Source organism: Halichoerus grypus, chromosome 14 (assembly GCF_964656455.1).
Source record: "Halichoerus grypus chromosome 14, mHalGry1.hap1.1, whole genome shotgun sequence".
In the NCBI taxonomy this organism is placed as follows: Eukaryota; Metazoa; Chordata; class Mammalia; order Carnivora; family Phocidae; genus Halichoerus; species Halichoerus grypus.
In genome coordinates this window covers 53,359,579-53,387,503 of record NC_135725.1, presented here as the reverse complement: position 1 = coordinate 53,387,503, position 27,925 = coordinate 53,359,579, and the positions used below count along the sequence as shown (strand labels likewise).

General features: G+C 35.5%; 1 protein-coding gene across 6 annotated transcripts in view; it reads left to right on the top strand.

Moving 5' to 3' along the window:
• LOC118544846 (leucine-rich repeat and immunoglobulin-like domain-containing nogo receptor-interacting protein 2) overlaps nucleotides 1-27,925 on the top strand; it is a 1,211,198-nt gene that overhangs the window by 504,936 nt on the left and 678,337 nt on the right. For all 6 annotated transcript variants that reach the window (XR_013443711.1, XM_078061341.1, XM_078061337.1 and 3 more), the window contains exon 3: nucleotides 2,418-2,506. The gene's annotated coding sequence lies outside the window, so the exon portion shown is untranslated. The remainder of the gene's footprint in view (nucleotides 1-2,417; nucleotides 2,507-27,925) is intronic.

Here is a 27,925-nt window from a genome sequence, read left to right as displayed (position 1 = left end):
AGGTAACTAGATAGTGGATTTTGTTTGGTAATTTTTGTATTTCATATACATTTTTAATTATTCAATAAATACTTTAGATATTAATTTTTTTAATATTCAGAACTTAAAATTTATAATTAGTTGGAGGGGTGCCTGGGTGGCTCAGTCAGTTGAGGGTCAAACTCTTGATATACCCTCAGGTCATGATCTCAGGGTCATGAGTTTGAGCCCCATATTGGGCTCCTTGCTCAGTGGGCAGTCTGCTTGAGATTCTCTTCCTCTTGCTCTCCTTTTGCCCCTCCCCCTACTCCTCACTCTCTCTCAAATAAATAAATAAATCTTTAAAAAATTATACTTAGTTGGAAAGAACACTTTATTTTATGGAACAGGCCACTTCTGACTTAGGATTTTTATGCAGAGACATATGGTGTATAAGACAATGGCTACTCTCTGCAAATTGTGACACTGTATATGTCTTGTTGATTAGAGATGGGCATATGAAAGCATCTATAACAGCACTTACCACAATGAGCCTTCAGTAAAAGTTTAGGGTGGTTTACTATAGAATTATAAATAACAAAATGAAAACAAGGCAAACAATTGTGAATACAGAGTTAGAAGATGATGAGGTATTGAATTAGTTGATGTGTTCTCTGGAAAGTAGGATAGTTCTGCAAAATGTCTAGAAACTCATAAAGTGTTGTGCAGCAATTCCTGGTATTTCATTATTTTTCTGGCTAGTATCCCACTATTCTGAACATTAAAATACTCTCTTTCCTGCCAAAAATGGTCAACATTTTCCTTCACAGTTTGTTTCTCCCTAATGTAAATGTAGCTTCCAATATCTTTCTAGAATTTAATGGGACATGTTATTCACTATACAGAATTTATTTGGCTGAAAAAACATCTTTTCTTCAAAGTGAGTTCTAATATCCAATAACTGACAAAAGACAAGCACGTAGTGAGGGATATAGTTTATCTATCTGTCCTTTTTATCTATTCACCTATCTATCCATCTATGTTAAATAGAAATATGTATTTATGTAAATATATACATATTTATATCTACAGATATTAAATACGTGTATTTCGTTTCCAATAGTAGCCTTTAGGAAAATTGAGTTGGTAATGTAATTTGCATAATATTCAGCCCTTTAATTAAGGGTTCTTTTGGTCACTCTTGCAATGGATTAAGAAGATGCTCATTTTTTTCTGTTCTAACCTGCTACAGGTACCTTTACAAAATTATACTTCTCAGTTAGGAGCACCATTTCCCACCATCTCTGTTCCTACCCTGATATTCTTTGTCAGCTACTGGATTAAAGTTTTTCAGAGTTTAGAGGGTAGAGGGCAGATGTCCATGGTGCTGATTCACTGAGATTTGTGCCTGAATTTAACGGTACATGAATGAGGCTTATTGTGAGGAAGATGTAGGAGAGGAATGTAATACAGTTCCTACTGTACCTAAATAGTATGTGTTTGTGTATGGTGAAATGGAGAAGTAAAAATGGACAGCAGCAAAATACCTATATATTTTGTCTATCACTTTATTTCTCTTTTAGCAGGTAGATGGGAGAAAATATGAGTAAAAAGTTTCATCTACAAATAATTGAAACAGGTTGTGAAAGTTTGAGTTATTATTTTTTTTTTAAAGATTTTATTTATTTATTTGAGAGAGAGAATGAGATAGAGAGAGCATGAGAGGGGGGAGGGTCAGAGGGAGAAGCAGACTCCCTGCTGAACAGGGAGCCCGATGCGGGACTCGATGCCGGGACTCCAGGATCATAACCTGAGCCGAAGGCAGTCGCTTAACCAACTGAGCCACCCAGGCGCCCGAGTTATTATTTTTTTACTGTCTATAGTGTATATTATCTAGAAGCAGAATTCACTTAAATGCCAACATACTGCTTATCAACTTATCAAATGAATGACAGTCATTTCTCACAATCTATGAATCTTTTCCAGGAAAATTATGAGACATGAAATAAAAACACTTGCTAAAATACAGTAAAAAAGTCAGTGGGAAAAACTAAACAATGGAGCTGACATCCACTACTACTTAAAACTCAGTGTTATGACTAGAAAAATATTTATGTTGGTAATGTGTATATAATAAGAAAATATTTAAATTACAAATATTTTACTTTTCATAGTACTACAGCCTCTCCCAGTAAAATAGCATGCAATTAAGTGGTTTTATTTTTTTGTGTGTGTGGTGTATTATTATCTGGAGTCTATTTTTGTGTCTTGGAAGTTTCAGATGACATAATTTTCATCACTAGATTGTGCATTTAAAGCTATGATAACAGCAATATGTAGGGAGGTACTTTTTAAAAGCCATCATGGAGTGATTATAAACATTTCGTAGCTGATCAGCATCATTTTACCAAGGCATATATTGCTCTAAATGCACTCTTTCAACTTCCTTATATTTACAGAGATTGAAGAGTACCACGGGAAGGCTGTATCACTGTATCATGTGCTGCTTGTGCTTCTAAAGTGTCCAGTGGATTCTTAATCATATGAGGTAAATACTAAATTTATTTTAATTATATTTTCAGGATGAAATGAAATACCATTTTGTGTCTTCAGACTTATTTTCTTTATAACAAGAAGGAAATTAGTTTTGTTTTATTTAATCATGCATTTAATTAAGTAGTTCCCCTGGCTTGTGAGCCCCAAAGTGACTGGGAGAAGTAATGGCATATCAACAATCCACTGTTAGGCTTCTACATTTTTCTCTATAAAATTATTATCTATGTTATATGTGATATGTTTCCAGTAGTCTGTATACCGTTTTTATTTGCTTAAAGTGATTTTTGTCCTTTTAAACACTACAGTAACGGTAACATAGTTCAATGTTCTAGTTCAAATTTATACATGAAGCATAATGGCTAAACATATTTTCTTTATTAATACTTATGACATGGGTAACGATATTGGAGGTATATATCGCTATTAATTTGAAGTGGAAAGTGAGTTATTTCTGGGCTTTTTTTTTCTTTAGTTTTGGCAGGCAGAACATTTACGCATTCTGTATTTAAGAAAAAAAATACACCTGAAAGAATAGAAACTACTTTATAACCTTTTAGGGGCCTTTCTCTGTGTGGTGTAGATAACTTTCTTTTCCTTGCAAAGACTTACTAGTTTTTATACCTCCTCTTTCTCTGCTAGTGGTCATCAAGCATCGCAACAAGGTTTTTATTTTTTTATTTAATTTTTTTTTTCATTTTGGTTGTCAGAGAACAAATGGAGACATTGGCAATCGTTGTTTTCTGTTCACCACCTAACATTACAGGGAGAGGAATTAGGAATTGAGGGGTGCTCAGAAAGACAAGTCTTGGCTAGTATCTGTTAAGGAAGCCCTTGTTTAATGCAGCTACAGGGAGACATATGGGGCTGCTTGCATATGTCCTCATGAAGACCAAAAGTGAAGCAAAGAACATTTTCTTCTGAAAAAATGGGTGTCCTAGAAAAGAAATAGGCCTGCTTCTGGCACTCTTTTACAAGTCTGTCAGACAAACAACGATGGCAAGGAAAGAATGCCTTTGTTTGTGAACAGTCTACCAGGTATTAATGGTGGACACACACACACACACACACACACACACACTGTTGTTTTGGGGCCAAAGGAAACTGACACTTTCTTTACACAGAAATGTAGATTTAATTGAAAAAAAAGTATGTTTCAAGGAGCAATGGAAGAAAAATTAAACAGGCACAAAATATACTGAATTGGTGAGATTTTTTTTTTAAACAATAAAGACATCATTGACCAAATTTAAATCATGGACTGCATGACGAGGCATATGGCTCACATTTTATGAGGCTCTCCATTATGTTGACTTAGATGAGATAATAGGGAAGGAACGGACAGTCATATAAAGAGAAGTAGGGGAAACTGCTCATTTGCTCAGCACAAAAGTGTCTATCATTCACAGAGCTCTTCCAATCAAAAAGAACATTCATTAGTACTTAAAATATAAATTTAACGTGATTTGAGGACACTGTGAAATATAATTGCTTCTTTGGATATTTCTTAGTATACTCTTTCATAGTTATTTTAGCCAGTTTAAGTAATCCTGATAAATAAACCTATATTTTCCACTTGAATTTATGGTAAGTTCTACAATCTATCCCTGATTGTGAACCCAGAGAACACTGGCTGTCTTCAGATGTACCTAGATAGTAGACAGAGAGTGATTTTATTTTTATCAGCAAAAAATGTAACACACACTATTAATTTATTAAATGAGTAAAGGTTATTTTAAAACAATATTTTATTTGATTTTGATGGGATTTTTAAGAAACGTCAAAGCCATATGGAAACTTTTATTTTAACAAAATTTTAAAGTATAAAACAGAAACAAGATGAAAGGACAGGTCCTGTTTCCTCTAAGTTCTTGTTCTAACAATTGAGCTCATTTTTACTTCCATTTTCAGTCCCCTCCCCCTCCCCCAATACTGGCTCCTTCTCCTTTGCACACAGTCAAGTCTTCAGCTAAAGTGACAAAGAGAGATTTAACATTCTCCCCCCCACCCCCGCCCTCCACAGTTACTGAACTATTTACCTATTTTTTATTGCTATTCTTAATTTCCTCTAAATCTTTGGTGAGGTTTTAAAATTTATTTTCTCTATTCTAAAGCCATCAGAATATATTTAAAAAAAATCAGTATTAGTTAAGAGCTAAGTAAATTGAAAAGATAACGGAGACATTTTTGTTGTTCAAAAAAAAGTCATAGACTCAAGTTGAGAAGGCAAGTGTCACCAGTGTGATGACAGTGTGTAATTAGAATGTGGATGACACAGAGAGGGAGAAAAACCATGAGAGACTCTTAACTATTAGAAACAAACTGGGGGTTGCTGGAGGAGAGGTGGGTGGGGGGATGGGGTAATTGTGTGATGGGCATTAATGAGGACATGGGACGTGATGAGCACTGGGTATTATACACAACTGATAAATTATTGAACGCTACATCTGAAAAAAAAAAACGTGAATGACATTAACCTATGTTAATGTATTGAACAGAGAAGGTGCTATAAACTAGGTCAGCACTCTGAGTGGAACACCCCCAAAACACTGTGACCTGAGTCCACAAGTTGAAGAAGGACATTGATGAACCTGAGTATAACTGTCTAGAGCAAGCATGATAATGAGGGAATTTGAAAGTTTGAAAGAATTATGTATGCCTTGTTTTGAGAAGAAAAGATAAGAAGTGTTAGAGATGATAATTTTTTGTAAATATTTGAATCAATGTCAGATGGAAGGGAGGTTAGCATTTATAGCCATGACTCTGAAGGAGGTCCTGAGCCATTTGGGTCTACTGTGGCCCAACATGGGAAAGATTTTTAAAATAATATTAAATGGGATTCATTTAAATAAACAAAACAAACAAAAACTGTAAAAAAAAAAAATAGAATTCTTCCCCAAACAGAATGGGCTGCTGTAAACAGGGTTAACAGTCCTGCTTCTAGAGATGTCACCTGAAGATGGTTGGCTGACCAACTGCTTCTCATTGGGGATTCATGTACTTATCAGTGTTCGAAAAGATGACAGTTTGCATTTTTACATGGAGAAATATCCTTTACATACATCATCAGTATTTAATATTAAGTGATACTTTTTTTATGCCCTATGTTTTCTTTTTTTTTAATTTTTTTTTTTAAAGATTTTATTTATTCATCTGAGAGAGAGAGAATGAGAGACAGAGAGCATGAGAGGGAGGAGGGTCAGAGGGAGAAGCAGACTCCCTGCTGAGCAGGGAGCCCGATGCGGGACTTGATCCCGGGACTCCAGGATCACGACCTGAGCCGAAGGCAGTCGCTTAACCAACTGAGCCACCCAGGCGCCCCGCCCTATGTTTTCTTAATTTAAGATGATTTTTATGTATAAAGAAATTTTATTTAGAAAAATGCTGGAATGGTTTTATTTTTCATTCTATCACTAAGTAGGATATGGATTTGAAGTCAACAGTTTACTCTGTTTTAGTTCATCTATAAAATAAGAAAGCTAAGCAAATGACCCCAAAATTCTTACTAGCTCCAAAAATCTATGAATTTCATCTATCTGACAGAAGTTGCAAATAGTGTGGCAGAATGTTTTTAGTGGTTACAATCTCAGGCACGGTGCAGCATTCCTAGGTTCTCACTCACTGCCTCTGTCACTTTGCTAATTTACATGAGGTCTCTGGGGCTTTGTTCACTAGTCTGTAAAAAAAGAAGGTGAAACTACTGCTTGTGGTATGATATTGTCACGGACGCTCATGTACTAATGATGGTAAGAATGAATGGCTTAAAACCAGCCATTACAAATGACATGCTTTTCCAATTCACTGACCTTGAATTAGAGCCCAACAATTATGTAGTTACCTAGGAGCACATTTTACAGCCTGAAGTTAAATATTTTATGGGTTTTTTATTTATTATTGTTTAATGATTTTGGATTATGACTGAGATAAGATGTTAGCCTTTCAGTTAGACTTCTGTTCACGTATTAGATAAAACCAGAGTTGTTATGTTGTTGTTGTTATTGTTGTTGTTGTTGTTTTCTGAGGAAGTCTAGATGTTGGCTATAGATACTCCCTTTTGTACTTGTCTGTATAGGTATAATGTTAGCCGGTTCAGGTAAGTGTTCTGGTTAGGTGTCTTGGCTCCTGAGAAGATGCCAAAATTACGCATGTTTTAAAACCCATGGATATGTCCTTAATTAGTAATGCCCAATGTCTGTGGTCTGTTACTCACCATACAATATATGCATCATAATTTCTGCCAACCAATATCAATCAGCAAAGTAGTGGCAAGAAATAATATTGAGGGAAGATTGCCCAAATGACATGAATCCTTTTCATTCATCAGTATAGCTTAAATTTTATCAATGGATTAAATGAGGCTGTTAAGATCTTTGTATTTACTCTGTAGAAATGCTTTCACTGAACCACAGCTTGAATCAATGCAATCGACTTACACTGATTTGTGTTATCGATGCTAGAAACTCATGCTTCCATTTATGGTAGTAATGTCATTCATTGTGTGGTTTTCTTCATCCTTTATGAAGTTTCTCCATTAGGAAGATCATGGGACATACTTCCAGTCTAAGCACTCCAAATACAGGGCTTCTCCTGGAAAATTATTTTTAACTGTGGTTCCAGTAGACCATGTAATAGATTTATTTGTAGGTGTCTGTGGGGTTCTAGGAAGCTCAAAATCAAATCTGTCGCACATATCTGGCAAGTAAACAGGATCCAATGGCATATATGGTAGTGAAGCATAGCTGCTATGGGATCAGTCGAGGCATGGATCTCATCTCTTATTTGGCTCTGGGATAGATTTGATCAAGTTGTGACCCCATTTTTCTTTTCAGGGTTTATATTATGACAGTGTTGTGAAGATTGAAAAAAGATAACCCTTAATATATTAATACCCATTCTTGGCAAAGGTTATCTATAATCAGTACTAAAATAGAGATTTCCCAAAAGTAGTTCTTTTTCAACCACCTTTCTTGACCTATCAAAACACATATTTGTTCATGTATCCATTCAATAAACATTTATGAAGGGCCTATTATGTTCATTTATTACTCACATGTATATGAGTAAATGATACAGATGAGATCCTTATTGTCATTGAACTTATGTTCTAAATGGGTAGTGTGGGGTATAGAGTCCATTAACAATAAAAATATGTAAAAGAAAACATTCATTAATAAGAAGTGCTGAAACAAGTTGAGAGCCTGAGGATCTACTTGGAATTGTGTTGTTAGGAAAGGCTTTAACAATGGAGGTGACATTTTAAGTAGGGACCTGAGTGATAAGAAGAGCCACCTGATAAGATATTTCTGCAGGAAGAGCTTTCAGAGAGGAGGAAGATTGAATTCCCAGGAAGAGGAAATAATCCTCTGATTGGAGAGATTCCAGGATGTTGTGGGCTAGTCATCCAATGAATATTTATGCCCATAGGAACCAGTCTGTCTTCTCTTCCTTTCAAACTGGAAGGCTAAAGCTCTTCTACATGGAGGAGCTCCACCATCTTTCTTACTAACACACTCTTCTCCTTTTTATCTGATTTCCAATGGTAAGCTGACCCAGGGCTTACCCCCTAGGTAGCTCCCTCTGACCTATTATTTTCCTTGAAAACATTCAATCTGATCAATGTAAAATGTATGATTTGGGCTTAAATTTGAAGTCATGTAGCAGAGATCTCTCAGATTTCTAACCCAGGTCTTAGTTCCAGCCAAGGTGACCATAGTTCTCCATATTGACAGTTAGGTCCCAAAGACTATTAATAAAAAAGAGGAACTTTGCCCTCCTTTACCACTGTTCCTTGCAGGTAGCTCCCTTAGGAGTGACACAAAAAGCAGTACTGTTTTTTGAGAAAGGAGTCCAACAGATCTGGATTCCCCCAGACATAAGCTACTTGATTTCAAGTAGGTACTAATCTTATCCCTGGCATTATTTTATCTGTTTGGTTTTAAAATTTTTCCTCATTTATTTTGATCTCACACCAAAACAACTTAGTTAGCTATCCCAAGTCCTTTTAGGAACAAAAAAGGATGCAATACACTCTCTCAATATAAATATTTAATTTCTTATTCCTATTTACCAAATATCTCATATTCCCTATTGACTGCCTGTTTGCATCAATGAATATCACAGTCTCATTACTCTGAATAAGGGGCTTAAATACCTCAGGCATTCTTACGCTTACCAGTTCAGATATAATTTCAGATTGATTCTCCCAGGGATCCTGGTGCACTTTTTGTGCTTCTCTCAACCCTATCCTGGTCCTCATGCATTCCATGCATATGGTAGTTGATCATTTCATGACTCAACAGTTATCAGCAAAAAGAGGAAGGGAAAGGAACTAAAATGAAGAATAACCTTTTAAAATGTTTTATGTGTTCTTTCTATGCCCATATGTATTTACAGTGATCACTGTTTTATCGGAAGAGGTTAAAATGTTATTAATATGTACATTGAATTGGCTTGGCATTTGCTGCATGCCATTCCCACAGGCATGAGGGATAGCTAATCAAAATGCAACTGCAGCTCAACATGCCTGCAGTGTGATCTGTTTGTCCCCAGAAAGGAGGCTTGAAATGAATTTTGGTTCCTTTTTTTTTCAATCTGACAGATATAATCCCTGTCCTATGTTTAGCTCCTCATCTTCCTAGGTTACAGAAAATAATAGGAAAAAATGGTAAATCTGAGAACCTCCACACTTCTATCCTGTATACATAAAGCTCTATTAGTATTTTTGTACTCAACTATGTGAAGGCTTATTTTTCTGAGAAAGACCCATTTTGACTCAGAATGTTAGAAATCAGAAGTTTTGTCTACTGAGTTATCAATAGTTTCAATGGTGATGGATCTCAGTGGAAATATGATAACATCATTTTTGTATCAACATTTATGCAACAACTTTATAGCACTTGCCATGCATGAGCCAGGCACTGTTTTAAGCATTTTACAATATTTATTTAATTTCCATAATAGCTCTATGAAATGAATTTTATTATACCCTTTCTGCTGATGAAGAAACTAGAGCTGAGGGGATTAATAACATGCCCAGGATGGGACAATTGATAAATACAATATGTTATATAACAAGATATACTTAGCAACTAAGGCCTGCAACAGAATTTTTGAGAACCTCTAAGCAGCAGTAACAATGACCCAGTCATTGAAGAGTGGAAAATAGTCCTTTCTGTGATCTCTCTTCAAAATATCCTGTCACTTGATAGGTTACATGAGGAGGAATAATTTCAGAGATGGCTAAAAAGTTTATAAATATTAAGTTAAGTCTGTATCTAGAAAACTGGAGAGGAAGTGATAAAGGCATCAATTTCTTTTGCTTGCAGCCTAAACAATTTTGTCACCCCATCTAAATTTTCCCTTCAGAAAGGGAGATAAGTTAGATTAATCTCAGCAGGTCTCTGGTAAACCTATTTGCATTGGGTCTCCCTCTGGACTCTGATTACATTTTGCCCTACTGTTGTGTGACACTTGCATCCTTGGAATCTTTTTATGACTCTGAATTCATGCTGCACATGTGATTTACAATAGCATTAAAAAAGTGCAGCACCTAATTAATTCACCAATCAGCTGTCAGAGCCTCTGATCTTTTCCTGGTTCACCGTCAAGCTCCCTTTGGGAGCATCAGTATTATGAAAGTGCCATTTCCATTATGCTCTGTGTGGTGTTAGAGCAGAGGACTAAGTTACGCTGCTTGTTCATGGAAACTATGCCATCCTCATGAGTGCCTTGATGACTTTGTTAAAAATACCTTCTGCCACCCCGTTCTCTTGTTCTCATGAATACTGTGGCTCCACAGTACCACAGGGTTTTCACAGTGACATAAATTAAGGGAGGGGAGATAAGCATATTCCAGTTTTATACCTGTGTTTTTTTCCCTTGAGTTTTCTATTTTATCCCATTTACTTTTTTTAAAAAGCAAATTGAAAATCTATCTTTTCAGATTGTGTCATCTTTGAAGACTTTCTTGACTCAAACATTCCAAAATAAGGACATTTAATACACAATAGGAATATTCATGGATACTAAGTATTTCATGGACTTACAAAATTAGAACCATGTGAACATGTTTTATGAATACTTTCAAAGAAACATAGGAAGGAAAGATATGGTGTTTGTAGAATTTTAGCATCAAATTTACTTATGATTACTATGTACTTTAATGATTGCATGACTGACTTTTTTTGCTGAGTAATAAACTACTCCAAAACTTACTTGCTTAACACAACAATCATTTGATTATTTTTCACAGGTTTCCGGGTCAATGGGCAGTTTTGGTGATCCTAGGTTTGACTGATTTCAGCTGAGCTTGCTCATGCGTATGAGGTCAGCTGTGAATAGGCCAGGAGTGACAGGGATGGCGGAAGGTATTTTTAACAAAGTCATCAACACACTTATGAGGATGGCATATTTTCCATGAAGCAGCATAACTTAGTCCTCTGACTCACTTATTTTGCAATTTTGTGACTGAAGCACCGAGAGTGACTGGGCCGTATATCTCTATCATACAATTGATTAGCTTGAGCAAATTTACACAGCAGATGTCAGTTTCAAGACAAAGAATGGAAGCATTGAAGCCAATGCTTAGAATTGGCTCAATGTTGCTTTTACCATAATCTGTTGACCAAAGGAAGTCACAAGGCCACCTAGATACAAGGAGTGGACAAATAGATTCTACCTCTGGACAAGAGTAGCTATGAAGTAACATTACAAAGGGAGTGACAATTTTACAGTGTATCACATTTAACTACCTGACAGAGTTTAATGTCCTATAGACCTGACCTAGGTTTAGTTTTTACACTGTTATCTAATCAGGCTGGTTCTCCAATTAAAAACAGTACTTCTCAATTTGACACCACAACTTAGCATCATGACGGTAGTACAATATATTCCACATCCATTCAAAATCTTTTATTTTAGGGGCACCTGGGTGACTCAGTGCGTTAAGCATCTGCTTTCAGCTCAGGTCATGATGTCAGGGTCCTGAGATTGAGCCCCGCATTGGGCTCCCTGCTCGGCGGGGAGTCTGCTTCTCCCTCTGCCCTGCTCCTATTTTCTCTCTCTCTCTTTCTTTCTCAAATGAATGAATAAAATCTTAAAAAAAACCTTTTATTTCAGATGTTTCTTTTTTTAATTGGTTTTATTGAATAGAGATATGGGAAAATATTTAAAATATGTATGAATTGTAAATTAGACTACAAAATGCATACCATTTTGCACACCATTCAGTGTAAGAAAAACATTAACATATCTTGAAGTAACCCATATATTCTTCTTTAATCCAGTCTCTTTCCTTGTCTCCTCGGAAATAACCTATCTTCTGAATTTTGTTTATCATCCTTTTGCTTTTCATTATAGTTTTGAGACCTATTTCTACCATTGTATATTTGTTATGGGTACATATCTTATTTTTTTAATTTTACATAAATGGAATCATACTGCCTATTACCAGAGTTAGCTACCATTTCAAATTTTGTATTTTAGTTAAAGTATCTAGTCTATTTACATTGATTACAATGCTAATATATTTTCTTTAAATCTTCAATATTATTTTAAATTTGTTATTTGTCTACTCATTCTTGTGTCTCTTGATCTATTTCCTAATTATTTTGAATTGATTAGTTATTCTCATTTATCTTTCCCTCTATTAGTTTAATACTGATATTCTCTTTTCTAGTCTTTAATGATTATCTTAAAAATGTAATTATATGCAGGAAAACTCACTAAAGTGTGAAGTTCAATCTTCACTCTCCTTCTAAACAATATAAGAGCTTGGATTAACAACTACAATCAGCTTCCTTTAATTTTATAGCAATTTTCATGCATTTTACTTCTATTGCAATATTTAACCCAAATGACAATTTTATTTTTGTTTCATATAGATAAATAAGAATATTGCTCACTGTGTTTGCTTACCATTCCTTCTTGTATCTGAGATTTTTCCATCTGAGATCTTTTTCTTTTGCCTGAAGAACTACATCTAAGATATCATTTAGTAATTATCTATTGGTAGTAAATGCTTAGTTTTTCTTTGTCCGTAAATGTCTTTATTTTTTCCTCATCACTGAAAGACATCTTGTGGAATATATGATTCTAGGTTGATAGTTATTTTGCTTTAGCACATTCTGTCTATTATTATACTGGCCTTCTAGTCTACATTGTTACTGTTCGGAAGTCAGTTGTCCACCTAATTGCTTTTTGTGAAGATGATCAATCTTTCCTCTCCACAGCATTTATTATTTTTTCTTTGTCTCTGTTGCTTTTGTAGTTTTACTGTGGTATGTCCAGGTATCAAGTTTTTCATATTTATTTTATCTTATTTTATTTTGATCTTAGGTTATTTAATTTTTATATTGGTATCTTCCATCAATTCTGGAAAATTTTCAGTTATTATTTATCTATATATTACCTTTACTCATTTTTCTTTTTCCTTTCCTTCTGGGATCCAGAAGGTAAAAGTGAGCTTTCATGCTCTATTCATATTTTGGGTTCTAATGTGTTCCTAATTTTTGGTTTCTGAATTCGGTTTTCTTTAATTGGTTTAAGTTGTGACATAATTTTAGACATACAGCAAGGTCCCAAGAATAGTAATAAGGATTTTCATGTACCTTCATCCAGATTTTCCAGCTGTTATTATTTTACCACATTTCCTTTGTCATCTCTCTCTTTCTGAAACATTTAAGGATAACTTGAGTCACAATACCTCTGAATCATGAAATACTTCTTTATATTTTTTCTAAAAACAATAACATAATATTCATAACCATAGTATAATTCTAAAAATCAGGATATTAATATAGATTTGATATTAGTAATTAATATACAGGAATTGTGGGGTTTTTTTTTTAGGATTTTATTTATTTATTTGATACAGAGAGAGCACAAGCAGGGGGAATGGCAGGCCGAGGGGGAGGAAGAAGCAGGCTCCCCTCTGAGCAGGGAGCCCGATGGGGGGCTTAATCTCAGGACCCTGGGATCATGACCTGAGCCAAAGGCAGACACTTAACTGACTGAGCCACCCAGGTGCCCCTATAGGAATTGTGGTTTTTATCCATTGCTGTGATTACTCCAAAATGTAGTGGCTAGAAACAACAGATCTGTGGAGTGAAGTCCTCAGTCAAAAGACATATATTGGCAAATTGGATAAAAACAAAACAAAATAAAACAGGATCCTCCAACTATAATGTTGTGTACAATAAACGCACTTTAGATATGAGGATATTCATAGATTAAAAGTCAAAGATAGTCCAATGGAATAGTAACCAAAAAGGAGTAGACAAAATAGATGATGTATCAGACAAAATAGACTTTAAGTAAAAATTGTTAAGAGAGACAAGGAAGGACATTATATAATTATAAAAAGTTCAATTCACCAAGAAGTTATAATAATTATAAAGGTAATGTGTAGCCAACATCAGAGCTCCTAAATATATGAAGCAAACATTGACAGAATTGAAGTGAGAAATAGAGAACTCTCTAATAATTGTAGGAGACTTGAATACCCTACTTTCAATAATGGATAAAAAAAGAGAAAGATCAGTAAGGAAACAGAGGACTTGAATAACACTATAGTCCAATTGGATTTAATATAAATGTACAGAACACTTCACCCAACATTAGCAAAATATATATTTTTCACATGGGACATTCTCCATGATAGATCATATGTTAGGTCACAAAACAAACTTGATAAATTTTTAAATATTAAAATCATACAAAGTATCTTTCCCAATCCCAATGGAATGAAGCTAGATATCAATAGCAGAATGAAAACTAGAAAACCCACAAATATGTGGAAATTAAACAAAATTCTCTTAAACAACAAATGGGTCAAAAAAGAAATCACCTGGGAAATTAGAAAATATCCTGAGACAAATGAAAATTAAAACACAGCAGACCAGAACTTACTGAACACAATGAAAACTGTGCTAAAAGTGAATTTTATAGCTATAAATACTGGCTTTAAGAAAGAAGAAATATCTCAAATCAGTAATCTAACTTTACACCTTAAAGAACAAGAAAAAGAAGAACAAAGAAACCCAAAGCTAGCAAAAGGAAGGAAATAATAAAGATTAGAGCAAATATAAGCAAAATAGAGAAAATGAACAAAACCAAGAATGGGTTCTTTGGAAAGATCAAGAAAATTGACAAACTTTAAGCTATACTAAGAAAAAAGGAGAGAAGATGTAAATAACTAAATTCAGAAATGAATGAAGGGGCATTATTACTATTTTACAGAAATGGAAAGGACTATACGAGAGTACCATGAAAATTGTATGACAGGAAATTGCACAAACTTGATGAAATAGACAAATTAGAAGCACACAACCTACCAAGACTAAATCATAAAGAAATTTTTTAAAATCTGAATAGACCTAAAAGGATTGAATCATTAATCAAACCCTCACCCCGAGGAAAAAAAAAAAAGTCCAGGACTAGATGGCTTTACAGGTGAATTCCAGCAAACATTTAAGAAGGAACTAACACTAATCCTTCCCAAACTCTCCCAAAAAAGTTAAAGAGGAAGAAACTTCCAAATTCATTTTATAAAGCCAGAATTATCTAAATATCAAAGTCAAAGGCACTGCAGAAAAAGAAAACTATAGACCAATATCTCTCATGGATATTGTTGCAGAGCTCTCAAGAAAATACCAGCAAACTGAATTCAATAGTATGATTACAGGATTGTACACCATGACCAACTAGGATTTATTTCTGGAATGCAAGGATGGTTCAACATACTAAAATCAATCAACATAATACATTAACAAAATGAAGGAAAAAAAAATACATGATCATCTCAATTGACACAGAAATTTGACAAAATTAAATACTCTTCCATGATAAAAACATTCAATAAACTGGAAATAGAAGGAAACTACCTTAGTATAATAAAGGCCAAAATGAAAAACCCATGTTAACATCCTACAATGATGAACAACTGAAAGCTTTTCCTTTAACATCAGGAACAAGACAAGGATGACCACTTTTCCACTTCTATTCAGCATTATACTGTACATCCTAGCCAGTGCAATTAGGTGAGAAAAATAAGTAAAAATAGTCAAATTGGAAAAATAAGAGTAAAATTATATTTGTTTACAGATTACATGATCTTATATGTAAAGAGTTCTAAAGATTATGAACACATACACACACCTGTTAGAGCTAATAAATAAATTCAGCAAAGTTGCAGGATACAATCAACATTCAAAAATTGGTTGCATTTCTATACACTGACAATGAACAATCAGAAAAGGAAGTTAAAAAGCAATTTCATTTACAATATCATCAAAAAGAATAAAATACTCAGTCAAAGGACTGACAAAGGACTTGTACACTGAAAACTAGAAGATATTGCTGAAAGAGATTAAGTTATATACAAATAAATGGACAGACATTCTATGTTTATGTTATTTATTTTTTTAAAATTTTATTTTATTATGTTATGTTAGTCACCATACAATGTTATATTATTTAGATATCAGTACTATAAGTTTACAATTTCTGTGAAATACCTATCAAGATAACAAAAATGTTTTTTGCAAAAATAGAAAAATATATCCTAAAATTAATGTGGAATCCCAAGGGACCATGAATAGTCAAAATAGTCTTGAAAAAAAAATTGAAAGTCTCATTCTTCCTAATTTCAAAATTTATTATAATGCTACAACAATCAAAACAGTGTGGTATTGGTATAAAGTAGACATGTGGACCAATAGACTAGAATAGAGAGTCTAGAAAGAGACCCACACATATATGGTCTAATGCTTTTTGACAAGAGTGCCCTGACCATTCACTGGGGAAAAGACACACTTTTCAACTAATGATGTTTGGAAAACTGGATATCCATATGCAAAAGAATGTGGTGGGATTCTGATCTTACACCATATGCAAAAAAAAGAAAAAATTCATATGGACTAAAGACCTAAACATAAGAGCTAAAACTGTAAAACTCTTAAAGAAAACATAAAAACTTCACAACATTGGATTTGCCAGTGATTTGTTGGATATGACACCAAAAGCATAGCTAACAAATTAAAAATAGTAAGTTGACTACATAAAAATTAAAATCTTTTGTGTATCAAAGAATACTATTAGCATAATTGAAAGCAAGGACTAATGATGATATTTGTACAACCATGTTCATAGCAGCATTATTCACAATAGCCATAGTAGAAGCAACCCAAGTCTCCATCAACAGATGAGCTAATAAACAAAATGCAGTATGTACATACAATGGGATATTATTCAACCTTAGAATAAAAGGAAATTCTGACATATATTACAGCATGGATGAATTTTAAAGACATTATGCCAAGTAAAATAAACCAGACATAAAAGGACATCTGATTCCACTTATTAAAGAATAGTCAGATGCATAGAGACAAAATAAAATGGTGATTGTTGGGGGCTTGGGGTGGGGGAAATGGGAAGTTATTGCTTAATGGGTACAGTTTCAGTTTTGCAGATGAAAACAGTTCTGTAGATGGTAGTGATGGCAGCACAAAAATGTGAACGTACTTAATACCACTGAACTGTACACTTAGAATGTTTTAAATGGTAATTTTATGTTATGTATATAATACCACAATTAAACAAATTGAATATAAACCAAACCAAACCTAAACCAAAACACTTATGGGTCAGGCATCAGGAGTGACTTAGTTGGATGGGTTTGGATCAGAGTATCTATGTGGTTGTCGCCAAGCAGCAGTCACTTAAAGGCTCGCTTGGGCTTGGCAATCCATTTCCAAAAAATACACATGCACCTATGTTCCTCACTATGTGGACCTCACCGTAGAGTTGCTTGATATCCTCATGATACGGTGGCTAACTTCCTCAGAGTGAGCAATCTTAGAGAGCAGTAGGAAGCCATGATGCCTTTCCAATCTTACAAGTGGCATCCTTCTATTTCTACCACATGCTATTTTGTTAAAAGTGAGTCTGAGTATAGCCACTACTCAAGGAGAGAGGAATTAGGCTAGGAGAACATCAAAGATTTGTGGACATATCTTTAAAGCAGAACAGACGTTATTCAAATTTTGCTCCTTGTCCCAGTGATTTCATTTATAGCAATAGTAAGTATAAGATCACATGTCTTTTTAGTGTCCTTTACTCTCAGTCTTTGTCTTTCATTGGCATTTCAGAAGAGTACAGCCAGTTTTTCTGTAGATTGCCTCTTGATTTGGATGTCTGATATTTCCTCATGGTTAGATTCAGTTATGCATTTTGGGAGGAATATTACAAAGGTAATATTCTCATTGCACCACACAAGGGAGCCCATGGTGTTGACTTTTCTCATACTGGTGGTGTTAATTTTAATCATTTGGTTAAGTTGGTGACTGCTGGTTTCTCTAGCATATAATTACTATAGTTTTATTTGGGATTAGTAAGATGACTTTGAAATCCTGTTTTGTTTTGTTTTTTTCCTTTGTAATCAGTTTGATGCTTTGAGACTATGGGAATATTGTCCTATTACTATTCATTGAACTTTAACCCACTTGCTTTAGCATAAATTCTTTAAAATTTCTTGCCAGATCATTAATGGATTTAAAAAACGTTTCATTTTGTGTTTTAATATATTAGGTTGTCTTCAGCATGAGAGTCAGTCAGGATCTGTTCCACCAACTGCTAGAAACCAATGCAATGTTTCCTATTTTGATACATTTTCACAGCTAATATTAAATCCTTTTCCTGCCTCTCAAAGCTTTGGCTATTGTCCCTAGGCATTCTGGTTACTACTCACTTGTTAAAAACGGGATGTACTCTCCTCTAATTATTCATACATTTTGGCTTTCCAAATTATCTTAAGCATCTTATGGATGGAGTTTATAGACTACTCCGAATGTTCCCCTAATAGTAACTCAGTAAGTTGGATCAGTATTGATAGTATATTCACAAAACAAAAAAATGCCTAATGATAACATTAACTAATGATAATTATGTGCTTGCTATATTTCAACATTCTAGATGCATTTACAAGTATTAATTCATTTAATCTTCCTAACATCTTATGAAGTGGATACCATTATTATCCCTATTTTACTGATTAGAGAGCAAATAATGACAAAGCTGTGAGTCAAATCCAGGCCATCTGTCTCCAGAGATGGTACTATTATTGGACACTACTGCCATGAAGAGGATTGCTTCCCGAAGAGCTGAGATATTTGTATACCTCTATCTGAATGTGAATTCCCCAGGCAAGAAAGGCTGGAGTTAGAGGGGAACATAGAAAACATTCCCCTTTTCCCCAAGCTGAAGAAACTGAAGCTTGAAAAAAGTCAGCTTATTTACTATTAAGGGATAAAGATGAGGCAAAATTTAGGTCTCCAGATACCCAATCAATCCAGTTCACTTTCTATCATATCATACTGTAAATGTCTGGTAAAATGAAAATAAATACCCTACATTCAACTATTTCACCAGGGGCAATGATATAACTCTACAATGTCAATTTCAAAGTTGAATTCTAAAATGAATATGCTAGATATGCTATACCTTAATTAAACATGAACTGCTTTTGCTTGCTTTCTTAGAAAATAAAAGGGCTTTGGGGGAATGATTTGGATGACCTATGCATTTTTGCACAGATAATCTGGTTAGTTCAAACTTTTTCTCTTGTCCTAAGCAAATATATTTGACATCATTTCTCCCCACTTGCTCACTTGCTTAAAAGTAGTCTTTGTAAATGCAGTTTTTGAACATGCTCTGGAAAAAGTCTTTCCTGGTTACCAAGTAAATAAAGTATACAGCTATAAAGAGGAACCATTATGTACATACCCATTTAGCAAAATACTTAAGTTATTTTTAGTATTTAATTTTGGCATGAGAAACTGATAAACTTACAGAGTATAGTGGCAATGTTCGTTGACATAACACTTTTGATTTCCATGGATTGATTGCCGTTATTTTTTGTTATAATGATGTTTATAATATGTTGATTTTATTAATGTAATACTCAACACCTCCATATTTAGAGGCTTCTCTAAGATACTTAGAAAAGAGTGACATTCAAAATCTTAAACAAATGATCATATCATGTACTCTTATGGATCAGAAGGGGGAACCAACCATTCAGAACACAGATGAGCCAGAAACAATGCCAGACAGTGTATATCGGGTGAACTGGAGTTCTCACATACATTGAGAAGGCATGAAGATAAAGATACTCTTGCATTTTACTCTCTTATTTGTGTTGTGTTGATATTCTTGTGTTGATCTTTTCTTCTCATTATCGTATCTCCTCCTGGCAGCACAAACACACTTGAAAGGGAAATACATCATAAAAACACAGATTATAGACACAGAATGGTAATAGTTGTTATGGGTTGATTGAATTTTTATATCTTGTGATGGAGGATATCTCAGTTTCCCTCTCTTTCCAGGCACGTGGGAGGAATATACATCTCCTATTCCCTTACTTTTTTTTTTTTTAAGATTTTATTTATTTATTTGACAGAGAGAGACACAGCTAGAGAGGGAACACAAGCAGGGGGAGTGGGAGAGGAAGAAGCAGGCTTCCCGCTGAGCAGGGAGCCCGATGCAGGACTCGATCCCAGGACCCTGGGATCATGACCTGAGCCGAAGGCAGATGTTTAATGACTGAGCCACCCAGGCACCCCATCTTTACCTTTTTTTTTAAGATTTTATTTATTTATTTGAGAGAGAGAATATGTGTGCACACTAGTGGGGAGAGGGGCAGATGGCAGACTCCCCACTGAGCACAGAGCCCAACACAGGGCTCAATCCCACAACCCTGAGATCATGACCTGGGCTGAAACCAAGAGTCAGATGCTTAACTGACTGAACCACCTAGGCACCCCTCCATTCCTTTACTCCTGGGTTGGGCCATGTGGTTGTTAGGATCAAGGGGATATGAGAAGAAGTGATTGAATGAATCATGTCCAAGGCTAAGCATTTAATTGCAAGATCCTCCAGAGTTTCCTTTCTTGCTAAGGTGACTGAAGAGGCCTTTTACTCCAGGTGGTTTAGCACAAGATAATGGAGCCTCCATAAGCTTGGAAATCCGAGTGATTTGTAAAGCAGTCCCACATGGAATTTCCACATGGGATATGTAGCATTAGTGAGAAATAAACTTCCATTTTGGTAGGCCACTGAGATTTGGGATTGATTTGTAATGCCCTAGCTAATACATCTTCAATAGAATGGTTAATAAATATGTTTGTATTAAAGAATTAAACTCCTTCTTAAAATTATCTAAATAATTTTGAAGTTCATTAAAAAATATAGATAATATAAAAATCCTTCCAAGTTTTATCTTGACTTTTACTATATCCTTATTATCAATTCAATTAGCACATCCCCCCCCAAATGTGATACATATCCTAACACTGATAATCCAATCTTCAAATCTGATGTTCTCACTATGAAGCTTTTGCCCCTAATTCTAAAACACTATGATTGTTGTCTCACAAGGATTTTGTAAATAAATAATTAACTGTTTCTTCCTCCTCTTTCTCCATCTTCTTTTCCTCATAAATGGATGCCTTTAATCTGCTTGAGTAGATGCTTCTTTCCTTTTTCTTCCTGGACTTTCAGGAACATGCTTTATTAGATTAAAAAAAAAAGCCAAAGTCATCATCTGAAGAACCAGACACATTTTGTGTTTTATAATTCTGTTAGGTCTGTAAAAAGCAACAAGATGTGGTTTTGAAGGAATTCTCCCCTCCTCATTTGAGAATAAGAGTTCATTGCCAAGTATATAACATGATCCATACAGACTGGAAATTCAGGGATCTGTTTCTATCTCTGTGGTAGTTCATTCCTTTGAGTCCCAGAAGCACTGTGAGCCCTAAACTAGGAAAGAAACAAAACAACTGAAATAATGTGGGCTTCAGTAGTGTCAAGATTCATTTTTGGTAGGATTTTTGAACTTTTAGAAAATGCCAACCCAATGGTTGGTGTTTCATAAATGAAAAAAGAGTCACAAATAATAGTCTATGAAATATATTTACTTAATGTAATTCAGTAAATTATTATTAAGGACCTGTGTCCTAAATAATATTATCCTACCTTGGGAGGAAGAAGATGAAATATACAAAGATAAAACATGTTACTGTGCTTACAGATTAGTAAAGAAAAAGAACATATACAGAAAATATTATCATGTAAGAGAAGATATGTTATCTTAGGTATGAAGTTCTATGATAATAAAATACAAAGAAAGTTTAATTAAAATAAAAAAAATCAAGCTGAGGGCTAAGTGACTTTGTATGGATCAGGTAGCCTTGGAAGACTGGACTTTTCATACAAATAAATAAAGAAGTTAAAGAATACACTGTAAGTAAAGCACATAAACCAGAAAGGACTGGATATGGTATGGGGATGGTGAATTGTTAGAGGTTGGGGAGGCTGGAGAATTGAATGGATGTGTCTGTGTGGAAAGGCATAAATCCAAAAATATGGATTGGAAGCTCATAATACATGAATTTGCTTTGAAGACAAATGGGAGAGGAGCCCATTATAAATTTTAGAGTGATGTAAAATGATGTAAAGACCCTTTAATTTTTGGAAAATAAGTTTTACGAACATACCATATATTAATATGGTTATATAAATTCTCAGTGGCCTTAAATCTCTCTACCAGGACAATTTTGCATCAGGGAGTAGAGAGTGGGACCTGATGAATTGGATCAAGTCCTCTGAGAACTCTGGTGAACATGGTGGGTGGCTTCCACAGAACACATTTACCTTCTTTTCTTACTTTTATTACTGGTGAGCATGGTGGAGCAGAGTGCAATCAACAGAAGTTCCCAGAGTGGTCTCACTGGGACTCAGACGGAAGCAGACAATCAATTCTAGGCTAGTCCTGCCATTTACTAATCATGTTACTCTGGTGGAGTCAATCTCTACGCCTATTAAACTCCTTGCCTTTCCCTGCTCAAAATGCACTATAACAATATACCCTGTGTGAGCAAGTTATGTCCACAGGTGACTCATCAAGACATTATGGGAAAACTGCTAAAGAACAAGTCAGAGTGGTCCTCTTTTGTACTAACCTGTGATTGCCAAATACATCCTGTATTAGTACAGCCTTCAAAACAGACTGGTAAGCCCCCTCCAAAAAAATTTTTTTAAAAAGCTATTATTTGCTTTCCCCAAAGGATTAGTATTAAGAGAATAATACAGTACCAGTGACTACCATGGGTAGGGAAAATGTAACTCCTATTATAAAATATATGTATATGCCAGTTGGTGTGTTTGTTTTTTAAAGTCAAACAGAAGGGGCTCATTGAATAGGCAAAAGCAGAGAAAAGAAAACAACCAGGGAAGTGGAAATGTCAATGAAATAGAAATTTCAGCAGAAAACAAGACCTCAGAGTCACAACAGAAGCCCAAAGAATGTACAAAATCATTGGAGAAAGTATTGATCTTCCTGCAGGGCTCTGGCTAGTAGGGTGGAGTAAACTTTATTTAAATCTCAGATCTCAAAGGTGACCTCTCTGACAGAGGGATTTCATTCTGCCTTGGGGAGCTCGAAATTGCTAGAAGATGGAAGGAGGGGATAGCAAGCCCCAGTGCTATGCAACCAGCACTACATTTGTGAGTTTGGAGGATTAAATCCAGCACTAATCAGCAAACATTGTAGCTGAGTTCTCTGAATGGCAGGCTAACAAGCAACCCAATCTACCCTCTCCGATTAGGAAAGGGAAAATAGCCCATGGGTTTGCAGAGTCTTCGAGAAAACTCCAGTCATGTCAGCTTAGAATGATTTCTGTACGTTTTGTTTGGAGAGGTGCAACCCTAGTACTTCAGGGCAATTCTGAGGGTCTCCAATTTTCTTTTTTTCCCCCTTTCTTTATTTCCTCATAATTTTTCTGTCAAGTGACTCTCTCAGACTTGTAATACAACTGGCTACTTAGTAGGAGTGTTCCCAGTAAATTCACTTCAGCCTTCAGCACTCCGCCACGGCCGCCACAGTCGGCTGGGCTCAGCCTTTACTGCTCGTGATGCCCAGTTACCCACTGACCAGACTCAGAGATAACAGGAAACTCTCAACTCTGTCTTCCTAGGGCTGCCACAGGAGCGGCTCTGCCCATCTGCCCTCTTCCTTTGGCCTTCCAGTTTAGGTTTTCTTTTTCTGTTTGTTTCATATTTTGCAGGACATCCTGATCTTGGTTTATTGGTTGGTTGGGTTTTTTTTTCCCCCACACTGAACTTTCTCTTCCCTCCCATTCCCAATCCACTGATTAGCTTACAGCTCTCATAATTTCTTAACCACGTCCTGTTCTGCAGGAATTGAGGCAGAATGGGAGAAAATTAAAAGAGAATTTAAATCGGTTTTTACTGATTTCAGTGGTGTCATGTGATATAGGAGTTTTTTGACCTATGTGTGTGGTGGTGGTTTCTTTTTCTTTTTTTGGAAAAAACATTGTCGTCATTGTTAGGAGCCCCAGATGACCCTAAATGGTCACTTAGGTTGGGGCAGTGGACTTTCAGGTTCTGCCACATCTTGGATGAGTTACCTACAGTAGGTTAGTGAACACCTATAACCTCAGGGTTTTTCCTATAACATCTGATTCTTAGAATTGTTCAGATGTAATGAGATAATTTGAAGTGAAAGCAACCTTGTTGAGACACTCTAGCCAGTACTATGGCTACTCCTTGTACTCATACTGCTGTTGGCCATTTTACTATTTGGAGTCTATGTTCCTTCTCAAAGGTTCCCGTTTGCCATGGGAGTGCTTTTTAGCATAAAAATTCCAATTGCTGTGTCTTAAATATGCTGCAAAAAGTAATGTGTGCTTTGCTTTGACTGAAAAGACAGGCATACAAGTTGCAAAAGGCTAGAACCATGTGGCTTGTCCTATACGTGACACAGTCTGTGTCGGTGTGCTGTGGAGTAAGATGCGGTGTGCCAAGATTTTGACAACCTCCACCCTCAGAGTGTCTGGGGAGAGGGTGCAGTGGCCAAAGCCCCAAGGCTGGTTGCCTCTGGCCACAAGCATCGGTGTCTCTTTATCTCCCAGTTCCTATGTTATGCTGGGACCTGACAGTTGGGAAACATTCACATAGTGAAACTCTGCCAACAGAAGTTGAATTTGGTAGATTCTTTATATATAATAAGTGTATGCACACATACATGCACGCATATATTTGTGTTTTTGTTCTTATTTATATTTTTTAGGTGAGGAATGATCTAAGGAGTGGATAGCATTGGGTTAAGGGTACCAAAGATTTGGAGGATGTAATCATTCTACTGTACTGTCAGGAAGAGGACAATTGGTTTTCTTTTAATTTGTTACAGCGTGATGGTATATGAAAACCAAAACCAAACAACATAACAATTTAGAGAATAATTATAAACTATCTGTCAAAAGAATTTAATTGCCTCGTTCATGGGTTAGTTATTATTATTGGACTTAATATGTAAATAATAGTATGTTTCAGATTTTCATTAGGCTCATAGGATTCTCTGGACCATATGCGGTGTTTACTAAATGCTCCTTAAGTCAATGTCTACCTTATGAAAATGCGTTGGCCATTTCTTAGAGCAATGAGACAAATGGGCAATGTGGAGGGTATGGCTTTAAGTTATTTTTTTTAAAGATTTATTTATTTATTTGACACACACACACACAGAGGGTTTTAAGTTTTACTAATTTAAATCTTATGTCAAGATAATTAGCATGGAATAATGCTGTCCTGCCTCATAAAAGATCTGGAGCAACAATAGAGGTAGAATCATAAGTTGAATGGATTATATATTGTGGTTTTTACAAAGTATCATCTGGACAGGATTTATGAAAAGTTTCCTTGCCTTCACAGAGAAACCAGTCTTCCCATCTTTATATTTGAGAATTATAAATTACTGTCATCATTCTAATGGAATTTCACGGGTATCATTTTGTGCTTTAGACATAATCCAGGATACTGCTCACTCTGTCTTGCCTTGTGTTCAGGCATTTCACATCTGTGTTTCCATTATTGTGAAGGCCTCTGTTTAGAGTACATGTTTCTACATCTTGGCCTCATTTTATTTAAATACTCTGCTGTGGTTGATTAACCACAAGCTATATAAGCAGTAAAAAAGAAAGAAAGAAATAACTTCATACAGAATTATTGTCAGTAGAAGGTGACACAGGCTGAAGTAATAATAAAAGTTAAATGGAGAATATATCAAGTTAATGTATGGCATAATCCCAAACTCCATGGAAGGATTGGTTTATTGTGATGTTAGTGGAAGCAAGCAGAGCCTTGAAAGGCTAGTTATTTTTGAATTCCTGAAGGGCAAAGTAACCTTTACATAAATGCAGCCTACTGAGAGTCTAAGATGAAATTTTAGTATGTCTGTATAATTTTCTTTCTAATGATGTTATAACACTCTACAGTCTTTATAGTAAGTACATCCAAGTACAAATTCAGGAATAAAATATGTCATTTTCTGCAATAAGGAGCTAGTAGGAAATAAAATATGTTGCAAAGCATTATGTCCATGTCCAGAGACAGGAAGCAATTCTAAGTCATTGACACTGGATTATGTCAGTCACTCACAAAAAAACTCACCGAATATTAGAACTGGCAGTATACCAGTTAAACCTGAAAAAGACAGTGATAGGTAAATAAAAGAATATATTATTTTACTCACTGGGGAGTAAACATAAGGGAACTGTTATCTTACTAGAGCAGCCACAACAAGTTATTATGGGAAATGAGAGGTGTTAGGACCCATCTGCTAATATTTTGAGTGTGATAGATTGCAGGGCAACAGAGCATTTCCGTAATAGATCTCCGCCTACCGTTTTGGAGTGGGATGCAAAGACTGAATGCACGTGGTGTTCGCAGGTTTTGGGCATGTGTAATGGCGGCGGCAGCAGACGCATGGGCCATCTCGGAAGCAAACCTGTGCCCGCGCTGCCTTTTCTTCGTTTCGGAAGTTCTCGTGAGACAATCCTGAAGATAATCCAGGTCGAGCCTCGCTCAGTTGAGTCACCACATTCTGCGGTTGTGAACCAGAAACTGTGTGTTCTCAGTGCATTCAGTGATTCACTCATACTGAAACTCACGAAGACCTGGTCCATTAATCAGAAATGCTAATTCATGAATCAGAATTCCTTCCAATGATTAGAATGCGTATAAACCCCGCCAAGAGCCAGCTGCTCTCTCCTAGTAACAAGCTGCGTAGGAAACTGAATTGCCCATGAGCCAGTTACTTTGATGGTATAAAAAAAGGTATAAGAATAGTTTAAAGCCTAAATTTCGTAATACATTATTCCCAGTTCACAATGGAGAACTGGACTCATCACCGCCCCTAAATCCTGTGTCTTGTCCCTTGAACAGTACTGAATGCTGGACAAGAGGGCTCTCCTGGCTATCATGGATCAGTTTTTCTACCGGATCCTTTCTCTGCATATATCACGTTTGGATAGGTTAGTATCAAAATAGAATGTTTTTAGTGGTCCAGAAGTCACTGTTTTCTTACACTTTCTCAATTAGCACAATTCTCTAAGTTCTTGAAGTTTTTATTGCTCAGATCTCAACTTACATAGTACATAAGACACCAGATTCACCCACCTCACTCACCTCACACAGTGATATCTGTGCCATAGAATGACTGTTCCAACATCTTTGCTTGAAAAAAAAAAAAAAAAGCGATTACAGCCAATAAGTATCAGAAAAAAACAGAGTTCTGGACATACTGATGGAAGGACAGACATTTCCCTGGGCCTCTCACGTTGAGAAAAGTATGTTAGCATGGAGTTTCCCTGGGAGTCCGTGGAGATTTTCCTGACAAAAAATAAAAACGCTAATAGCTACCATTCATGAGGGACCTGCCATGGGCCAGTGAATAGTACTAGGGAATTTGCCTATAGTTTCTAATTCGATCTTGACAACAATGGAATGTTACAGACATTATTAAATCCATTTAAAAATTAAAAAATTAAAGTTCAGATAAATTAAGGTAAATAGTTAAGGTTATTGAATTCTCTAAGTTCAGAGATCCAGTAGTTAACTCAGGTCTGTCTAGCTTTAAAATCTGATATTCTAACCGATCTGCGCACTGCCTGCAACATAGTTACTAACCAGGCTTGGAACATGGCTTCATGCTGCACTCTTGAAATTACCTTGAATCTGCCTTTTTATATCCACTCTGTGCCACACTCTTAACTGAGAACTTGATTATGGTCTTATATTAAGCATTATTTTCACTAGATGAGGCTACCTAGGTCTTATGAAATACTCATAGTGCTTAGTATGTTTTCCTCCATACCAATTACCATTGATTATTTTGTATAGGCAACTAATATCCTCACATTATCTGTCTAGATGATTGCCTTCTAAGAGTCTTTGGTCTCTAATGATAGACTATATACCGTGATCTTACTGACCTTGAACTATTTGATAACTATGATGTCAGTCACAGTGAAATAACTGGGCCCCTTCCCTCCTATCA